This window comes from Aythya ferina (genome assembly GCF_964211825.1).
Source record: "Aythya ferina genome assembly, contig: HAP1_SCAFFOLD_96, whole genome shotgun sequence".
In the NCBI taxonomy this organism is placed as follows: domain Eukaryota; kingdom Metazoa; phylum Chordata; class Aves; order Anseriformes; family Anatidae; genus Aythya; species Aythya ferina.
The window spans coordinates 270,614-280,843 of record NW_028181422.1 but is presented as its reverse complement, the minus strand read 5'-3'; the positions used below and the strand labels follow the sequence as shown (position 1 = coordinate 280,843).

Sequence of the window (10,230 nt, the reverse complement as noted above, 5' to 3'; positions counted from 1 at the left end):
TCTCCTTTTTCTTCTTTTTCTTCTCCTTTTTCTTCTTTTTCTTACGCTTGCGATTGGCATTGTCAAAGCGGAGCGCACAGAAACACAAATCATGAAGTCTGAAAGAAACATGCAAGTTAAAAAGGGAAAAAAAGATGTGGCACTTGTTGCCTATATGAAACCTGATTTATTTTACCACAGGTGATGATTTGCAGCATGTCAGCTATTTTGTGGTGCTTTGTGCACACGCAACTTACTTTAGATGCAGCAAACTTAAGCTGTCAGATTGAAGGACCATAGGTCCTGGTTTGTACACAGATCATTAACAACGGCTAGCTCTGGAATACGTGCAAGCAGAAAAAATCTTTTAACCTAATCTGGAATGGTGTACGGATGTGATTCGAACTATGTGGTCCAAAGCTAGTGCTCTGACACAATTCAGCAAGAGCTTTCCTGTCTTCACTGATCAACCTAACAACATGATCCCCAGCCAGCTGGTGCTATCTAAAGAACTTAGAAACTACCAGAAAAAAAAAAAAAAAAAAAAAAAAAAAAAAAAAAAGGAAGACATGAGAAGCACCCAGAAAAGAATTAGGATAAAAAATGCGGAGTATGCCGGAATCCTTGCTTACTTGGAATCCTTCTCTCCATGTTTATCCTTAGACTTCTTTTTCTTCCAGAACTTGTGATATTTTTGCATTTTTTTCACCACCTAAAAGCTCCTTTTCTATCTTTCTGTCTTTCCTTTCTATTTCACTTTCACTACCTTCTGCACGGGTATATTTTCTTTTTCTGTTTCCTTCTGTTTCATTTTTCTGGCGACAGTTCTCCAAATGAGCTGACACAGGTGGAAGCGCATGTCTTTCACGAGAATGTCTTCCGGAATGTTGCTGAGGTACCGAGCAACGATGCAAGTCTGCTCGGGGTGTGCCAAAGCGACGTACATCTTCCTCTCTCAAGAGGGAACCGTGAGGCCATCTGCTTTTGTAATGATAATGCTTATGTGACCTGCTGTAGTAAGTTGCAGTCGATCTGTCAAAGGCTGAATCGCCGTGAGAGAACTTTCTCTCTCTACTGTCTCCTGTCGCATGAGGTGAATAGTAATCCTTGTAATAGCCACATCTTTCCCATCTCCGTGCTTCGTCTCGATAGTATCTTTCTCTGCTCCAACTTCTTTCCCCTTTGGATCGGTAGTACCTATTGCTACCTTGTTCTGATCTTCCTCCGCTGCCAGATCTGTACTTTGAATATTTGACTGCTCTTCTGCCATTCTCAGGGCTGTTTCTTTCACGAGGGAAAGATCTGTACCTGCTTCCCTCCCAGTACTCCTGCTTGTGACTCTTTTGCTCAACAAATTCCACGCTCTGAGAACACCTCCTCTTGCTGGAAGGACCTGCTTTTTGACTCTCCTTCTCTTCACTAGGAGCATGTTCCCTCTTGCTTCGGTAATGCTCTTTCTCAGTGGTTTTAGTCTTGTCCTTTGTATCTTGGCGTCTATCTGCAATAGCTAAGGAAGAAAGATTGTTAGAGCTACATTCAGTGTCAGACTTGAGAGAGGAAGTTTGCCGCAATTTCTCACCAGGCTCACAAGACTCTTTGCCGGACAAAACGGTTTCTTTTGAAATGAGGTCACGTTCTTTTGATCTTCTTGCTTTCTCCTTGTCTCCACAGTCATCACATTGGTACTGGGCGAGGTATTCATCATTCCCAGGAGATTTCGGAGGTTCCGCAACACTGCATAAAATAAAAACCCATTTCTCACTTCTGCTGAAGGACGTGAATATTAAGAGTAAAACCTTCCAAAGGCAAACAAACAAACAAAAACCTCCGGACTAAAGGAACCCTCGCAATGATATGCCATTTAGAAACCTCTCCTGTGATTAGGACACCGTCTTCAGCTCCCAGAGAAAGTGCTTTTTCCCCTCTTGCTTCTGAAGCCATTGCACTAAAAAAGCAAATGCATCTGTCTCCTTCCACCTGCTGCTCTGAGAAAAAAGGCATAGGGGCGAGCGGGGAACAGCCAGTGTTTCTCCAGACAGTGGAGAAAAATGGAAAAACATTCTATAAAGGAACACAAGTTCTCCTTGAGGCACCAACCTGCATCAGAGTGATATGCTCAGTGCTGATCATTAGTTCTGTTCGTGACACTGGACACACAGTATGGAATTGTACTAATTTAAATCCTTCCATTAAATACTATTAGTAGACAGATAAAACTGTAACGAACTTCCATAAAGTCTTGTCTTAATCAGACTGTGCTCATTTTACCTCATTTCCTCTGACAAGCTGTTCAGCTGGCTGGCTCTGAAGGACTCCGTGATGACTTCTCGATTGACTGAAGGCATAGCTCCAGGCATCTGCAATTAAAACGCACAAGTCAGCAGACAAAAAAATACTATTTGTAGTAGTACTGAGGACTAGTCTTGTCAGAATGTCTCCATTAAATGGTAAGCAAGACCGCTGTGAGTTGTATGCATTATCTACACTTCAAAGATAACCCCAACTCACCCCCCAAAATCTACTTTAGGAAACTTAGGAATTTTTATCTCAGCTGAGCTTAAGTTGACAAGTTCTAATGTAAGCTCAGGTCTGCAAATTCTAAGGAGATAATACCACAAAGTCTTACGATCACATGTGTGCTGTGTTTTCTCAGTATTTCACCTGAATTAGGAACACAATAAACACTCCCGAATACATCGTAGGTGAGAAATTCTCGATGGAGCAAATCTATGTTTCAAGCGATCCATTTGTTTTAGAAAAGAACATCTCAGAAGGTTTAACAGGTTCAACTCGGCAAGTGGAATCATCAAGTTTCAGTCCGTTTTCTTTAGATTCAGTAACTAACCTAATAGCACCATTTAGTGAATCTGTTTTTGGCAGCTCATGCTGGGATCTTCCTTTGTCAGCATTCTGACAGGAAGAATTGGAATGCTGCAATGTACGGACTACCTTTCCAACCAAAATTCCATTAGAGGACATTGCATTGCATTTCAAATTCCTTTGAAATAAGCCCTTTGACTCCTCCTCAGATTTTCCTGAAGATTCTGCACCATAAGGGACTGTGTTATCAGAGCTGAGTTTAGGATTTTCATTCACTGTTGGCTCCACAAAAATTTCATCAGAAACTTTTTTGTTTGTTTGCATTTGCTTCATTTGCATTACCGAATTTGTAATTGTGGATGAAGGAACAGCCTGGTAGAGATCTTCATCCTCCACAGCACTGCTAAGACAGTCAGGCTGTGACACAGTCTGACGAGCAGGCAATTTATTGTGAATACTGATGGTGATCTTCTGTTTTCTTGACGTATCAGTCATTGAAGGCCTGGTAATTGCCTGGTTTTGAACACAGGCCATTGGTGGTGCTGAAGATGGCCTTTTTAGGGTGACACCAGTGGTCTTTGTGTCCTCTTTTATGGATCCATTTCCATTTAAACGGCTTGAATTCTGTATTTAAAAAGAAGAAATTGCAAGATGGATTAACGCAAACACTGCATGTAACATTTTGAAACACAAAACTCTCCTACTGAGTGTTTCTACAAATGGTCTTAACACCTAAAAAGAAAAACACACTGCCCTTTAAGGATAAATGCAAGTCCAATAAGCGTATTCAATTCCTGCTTTTGGTTTACTGCAGATTGGTATCAAATTAACATCATCTTTGAAAACCAGCCAAGCAACTTAACATTACCTGCTGCTATTCCCAAATATATTTATTTTCCCCTTTAAACATACCCTGAAAAGCCTGAAGTAATCGTTCTGGTGCTCAGGAATAAGACATTTAGTTTTCCCTGTCTTAGCTAAAGTGACGAGGATAGGAAAAACAAGTCCTCTTTTAAATGATTTGAGGATTAGTACACTCTGCTTAAATAGTCAAAGAGCATAGCTCTCTGTGCTTTAGAAAGCTGTCTTGGAGGTATAAAGTAATGGAGTCGCATGGCTGCACAATTTAGCAGTAACCACTGTTTGAATGACTCTGGCTGTAGCATGAGGGCTGTGAAGAAAGCTGCAGCGTGGGAAGGAAAACAAAACTAAGATGCCGAAAACCAAACAAAAAACCCCACACCAAACCCCAAACCCACTAGCAGTTTGGTGCCGTTATCTGCCCTCCCGCTTCCCTGAATTACCTTAATCATATGAGGAAGAAGTCGTGGTCCCAGAAATCCAGCCTGCTTACTATTAGCCCCCTGCTGACCAGGAGGGAATGAACAGGGATAAGATGGTGCTGGCAAGTAAAACGCACGTTCTCCAAGTGTCAAATCATAGCGCCTTCAGAAAAGAGCAGTGATCGTAGTTTAGTTTTTCTTTCAGCCTACTCTTGGATTAAATCCCATCCTATCATTTTAGAGGAACAGCTCATACGATATGGAAGCCTTCTCCACAGAAGGCTTCGCCAAGACTACAGACTGAAAAGTAGAGAACAGTCTTCCTACTAAGACTATCACTTGCAGAGCAATAATTCATTCTTACACCACAGATGACCTTCATTTCTCTCCTTCTCTAAAGTAGCCAGCTACAGATAACACATAGATAGCAATTTACACAAGTGCTGCAGTTTAAGGCCAAGCAACAAAAGACAATAAACGACACAGAGAATTTCAGGTTAGACAGAACTGAATTAGACAAATAATAATCTTCTCCCGGGATAGCAAGAAAAACACTTGCAAAACAGAAAAATATCAATAACAGGAAAGTAAATCTCTTCTGAACACATTTTAAGATTTGTTATTACCTGATATAAAAAAGTATGTAAGCTTGCTGACCAAGAACTCTTTTAATGTCAGTACGCACTACTTTAGCATCATTCATCTGATACCAAAGTCCATTACCAGCCTGCAAATAAAGACAACGATTTCTTTAGGTGAATTGCACGTTTTCCAATTGAAATCACGGGTAGGAACAAAATACACACATGTCAAATAAAAATATAATGAAATCTTTTTCCCTAGAAACAGTAGCTGCTAGTCATGCTTTAATTGGTTTGCCAGCACAACCTTTACCCTGTTAGAAATGCTGTTGACTTCTACCTTTACATAGCATATATAGTGTCCTGAGTGACAGCTGACACCGTGATGTACCAGCACCGCGTATAAGGCATAGAGCAGTGGTTCTCCCATTGACTGCGACATGTAGGCTCTCAGGTCCAAATACTCCGGATATTTCACCTCCTAAAGAGACATCAAGAAGATAGAAAAATTATCCCAGAGTACTTCGTGGACTAGCCAGAGAAAAACACTTCCAAAAAACACAGACTAGAATTGATTTCTAGAATATATTTCTCGAATATATTTCTTGATTCACTACAAATAAGTCTTCCCATAAACAACGGTTAAGACTAGAAGTTGCAGAGAACTGTTTCCTGATGAATCAGCCTTCTCAGAGGAAAGCATATGCTTCTTGTCAAGCGGGAACTTTATTGATATTAAGAGAAAGAATAAGCCATAGTCGTTAGTCTACAATTATTGTCTGAAAATATTAACAACTTTCAGCTTTGGGGGATGTCCCATTACGCAATGATATAGTTGCATTACAGTGGTAAATATACCTTGTTGATCTTTCCACCTGTGAAATCTGCAAATCTTTTCAGTGATATTGTGAGAACCTTGGAAGAACGGTGTATGGTAAATCTCTTGGATGCAGGAACCATCTTTTTACACCTTAAAAACAAGCAGAGATAAGTGTTTGAAGGCATCTTCTTTTTTCGCCCCCAAAACAAACTCCTTTTAATGTCTCACGCATGCCTATGCTATTTGAATGATATTTACTTGCATAATAGGTTGGTCTTTTTTCTTTTCATAAACCCATGCACTGCGTGTCAGGTTTGTTAATACACAGAAGAAGGTCAATTTTCCCAACAACTCAGAGCATAGCGGGAACAGGAATCTCTCACAAAAGGGTATGACCAGGTTGGATGGCAAGGTACCATTTCTTGGTCTACAAAAGTGGCTATTTGAACTCCAATCCTGGATACATTCTTTCAGCTTTCAAGGGAAATACAAATACTGAAAGCGGAACGAGAGAGCCTTGGTCCCCAGGGCTAGAAATTGCAAATAATCTCCAACATAGGTCGACTATCAACATCAAAAATACAACAGAAACACATGGTCATTCTACAGGAGGGAGACATTTAACAGTAGGAAGTCTTCATGTACTGAGCTTGTCTGGAAAGACACTGAACCCATCTGCCATCCTTTGAAACAAAATAGTTCAGTTTGACACATTGCCCGCTCCAAGGTAGGACCTACGGTGTAAGCAGTGAAAATTAGCCACTAGCCCAGAGAACAACGGAAACTGGGCAGTTTACATCAAGAAAAGTACTGTCGAGAGCTAATAAAGAGAAAGAACAAAAGTAGCTCTTTTTGAATTCTGATGGCAAAATACAAGCCAGAGAATTGCAAACCCATAGGGAATGCCTATGAACAAGACTTCCCCCCTCCAAAGAAACAAAAATCCAAGTCTTTTATAAACTTCCACAAAACTTGTAAGTAGATCCAAAGTTTAGAGGTAGTCCAACAGAGTCATGCAACATAGAAAACTGACATCTAGGATTAAGACCTAAGTCGTCAAAATCTTACTCGCTACATTTATAGCAATTCTCTCCATCCAGCTCTTCAGGTTTCACAAAGAGTTCCAGAGCTCTGCTAACAGACGAAACCGCCTAGAGCAGCGAGAAAGAAGAGCGCAAAGTCACCGTAATTCAAAATTCCAGACACATACTAGTAGTTTATAAGAGAATCTTACTAACATACTCAAGCGATCTACTAGGAGCACTGTGAAGAAGGAGGCAGAAAGAGCATGCTCAGCATTGACCTCACCTGGAAGGCATTTGACTTTGGAACAAATACTTTCCCAGTTGCCTACACAGCATCTACAGTGTGCTTTGTCATCAATACTGGGGACAAATTCATCAGTCTAACAATTAGATGTATATTGAGGTAGAACAACAAAGAAGTATGACAGCATTATAATTTTTGCAGAAAGAGAATTCTTTCCCCTTAAACCCAATGCAAATGTGGAGACTATTTACATGGGTTCCACGGAAGGACAGAGTCCAATCCACTTCCTTAGCACCACCAAGCTCTTATGTTTTAACATTATATGTGGTTTGGTTTTTTAAGTTAAACAAGTTTAATTTAGAAAGTTATGCATGTACTTAAACATCATGAATTATATTTAGAAAACATCTTACCTTTATATCCAAAGTGATATCAAGAAATGCCTCATACGTATCTGAAACTGCTTTGCAATTCAAGCACTTCACTGGAAGCAAAATATAAATGCTTAACATTATGTGAAGGAGACTAACTGTCCAAATTCAAGTTGTTGACAGATACTACTTTAGACAAACTACAGACTGCTTTACTACCGACAAAAGACACAGATCAGTTCTAAGGACAGGAATATTTTTTCAAGTACCTCTCGATCTTAGAAATCCTCCAAATATTTGATGAATGATGGTGGTAGCTTGAGAAGATCTGTCCAATCTGGAAATAAATTATAATCAGACCTCAGAAGATTTAAGGCACAGAGTTAACTCTTCAAAGAGTTTGATGAAAACCAAGGATGATGTAGACTTGCGTTGCTGATAGTAAATAAGGCACTAAAAGGTGCTAGAGATCATTTCTGAGAGTAAATAAAGGACTAGAAGGTGCTAGAGAATGTATGAAAGTGAACTTGTTTATGCTTACTCGGTGCTTCCGTTCAAGCACGCTTCCTGCATAGCATCAACAGTATAGCGCAAGAACTCGTGTGCGTCTTCTTGACTGCCAAAACGGAAATGTTGTCCTATTCCTAAATAAGAAGATGATAGTATTGACCTCATTTAAAAATGAAATCATTCTTGTATTTCTAAAATCTCTTTTCATTGGAGTGTTAAAACCACTTAGACACATCAAATAATTATTTGAAGATTACAAGCTATCGAAAAGAAACACATCTGAAGCCACTTACGACTGAGATTACTGATAACATGCGTAGGCTCGATGGCATCAACAGTGCAACGCAGGGCCTGGTTAATGTGAGTCTCCATCGTGCACATCATGCAAAAATCTTGTTCACGACCTGAAGAGTGAAAGAACAAAGCATCCCAGTCCAGCGAAATATCCATACCTACAAACATCTAAGTACAATTTAAACTATAGATACAATATCCACTCTCCTTGCTACATTCTATTCTCCCAAGATGCCAATGTCCCAACAGTCTTGTAACATTTCATTTCACACAACTTGACAGAAGAAAAATATCCACTAAGCCTGTATTCAAATGCATTTTGTGATGAGAAATCTAAAAGACTACTGCAAAGTCGCAGTTGTAAAGGCTGACAGGAATGTGAACTCCACAGGCTGCAAAATGTATTACTCTCTAAAATTACTACCAAATGCATTACTGTCCAATGCACTTCATTATTCCCATGAAGCAATAAATGATCCTTTAATAAACAAACAAACAAACAAACAAACAAATAACTAAATAAATAAAACATGGTGCATTAATTGCACTCCATATGCTATTCGGAGCCCACTGCTAATACAGTGCTCAAAGCCAGCTGCTACAGGTAAAATCAGGCAAATAAGCTTATCTCACAGAATCACTGCTGTTCTTTCACCTTCAGAGCTATCCAACAGATTCAAAATACTGTTAGAAAGTACTCACATGACTGGCTGTGCTCAAGAGAAAGCATGTAATTGGCAAGTGGGGGTGTGTAGGTCAAACACTGTAGAGTAGCATTAAGAAAACATGTGTTGCCAAGATTGTACAGGCCAACTCCAACACTTTGTGTTTCTTGCCAATCCATACAAATCTTCTCAGGTGGAAAAAGAATGCTCTGTGGCGGAGCAATTCCATCATTAACGACTGCAAGAAAGTTAAATTTAAAAAGAGATCTTGTTTGTTTGTTTCGAAGAAAGGTATTTAAAAAAGTACTATTCTGCAGGAGCACCTAGAGGAGCTAGCTACAATCCAAACAAGAAAAACCTATTGCAGACAGCTTTAATACCAACAAATTCAAATTGGCTGGTCAACACAATGTTTTGGGGAAAAAAAAAAAAAAAAAAAAAACTTTAGTCAACCATTTTAATTTTTCTAAGGCAAGGCTAACTGCCATTCTGTTTGTAGCACCTAATGCCAAGTTCCTCTCCATCTATAATCTTTAACCTGATTAACTCAACTACTGTTTTTTTCCTTATTATAACTTAAACCACAAACTTAGACTTGAAATTATACGGTAAAAACGTAAAAACGAGGAACTAGGAATGACGGTACCCCTACAGATACCAGATTTTTTCCTGAGCAATGTTATCCTTCAAAAAACCTGTGAAAAATGGAAGCTGTGAATAGCAACAATCAAACACTTTTCTCTGCAAAACAGAAAAGACATGGAGGAATCTGTGCATTACAAAAAGCTCCCCATATTTCTCTGTTGACTGTAAATATATCAAAATTAATTTCTGTAACATCAGTCACTTCAGTTGCCTTAGGGGATTCGCTTTTGAAGTCTTTCTTCACAGTAGTCCCCTTCTCTAGCAGTGCAACAAGTAAGAACTGCATTTTCTACTTTTGCTTTGAAGACAATGGAGGCAGGATAGAACGCACACTTACTTAGATCTCTTGGGGCAAAAGCCTTAGATTTTTCAGATGATCTACAGTAAATAGCACCTCCACGTCCTTCGGCCACAAAGACTTGGCTTGAATCTTCTGCAGGCACTATCCGGCCCCAGTTGGCGGTGCGTGACATCAGTATTTTAGGACTTGGTTTCTTGGATTTGCCAGACCGCCTTGAAGAGGGCTTTTTAGGCTTTGAAGATTTGGGCTTCTTAGCTACGGTCATTGTTCACATCTGCGACAGAGACAGAAGTTCTGGCTGACGTAAGACTATCAAGAAGCATTCCAAGAAGAAAAGAGTAACAGAAGTCCTGTCACTTAATCTCAAAGAAACAGCCTTAAGAACTAAATCGCTGGTATGAATGATTTAAAAAGAATCCCCAAACTAAACACACAAAGTGAAAATTTCCATCTAAACTCTATCAGTATTACTTTTCGCTTCTGCAGAACTAGTGGCTGATGCCATTTCTTTCCCTTCCGTAGGATTTTAATCCATTACAACTCTGGAGTCTTTTTAATATAAAAATGTAGAAGACATTCTCTGAGGGGAATCAGTTATTTATTGATTTCCGGAGTTGCGCAATTATCTGTTAATTAGTACCTATGATCTAATAGATAATTGTTGCAATTATCTATTGCTGGCATTAGTAACG

The 10,230-nt window shown here is 39.4% G+C and overlaps 1 pseudogene across 1 annotated transcript; it reads right to left on the bottom strand.

Annotated features, from left to right (window-relative positions):
* Positions 1 to 607: 607 nt before the first annotated feature.
* LOC311428586 (ubiquitin carboxyl-terminal hydrolase 42-like) lies at positions 608 to 9,803 on the bottom strand (annotated as a pseudogene). Its single transcript has 15 exons — positions 9,575 to 9,803; positions 8,630 to 8,830; positions 7,927 to 8,037; positions 7,665 to 7,767; positions 7,393 to 7,460; positions 7,166 to 7,236; positions 6,552 to 6,634; positions 5,522 to 5,633; positions 5,004 to 5,144; positions 4,709 to 4,809; positions 4,104 to 4,245; positions 3,142 to 3,423; positions 2,248 to 2,336; positions 1,613 to 1,713; positions 608 to 1,486 (listed from the first exon to the last, which is right to left on the bottom strand). The product of its transcript is annotated as a ubiquitin carboxyl-terminal hydrolase 42-like (transcript).
* Between the last annotated feature and the right edge of the window lie 427 nt (positions 9,804 to 10,230).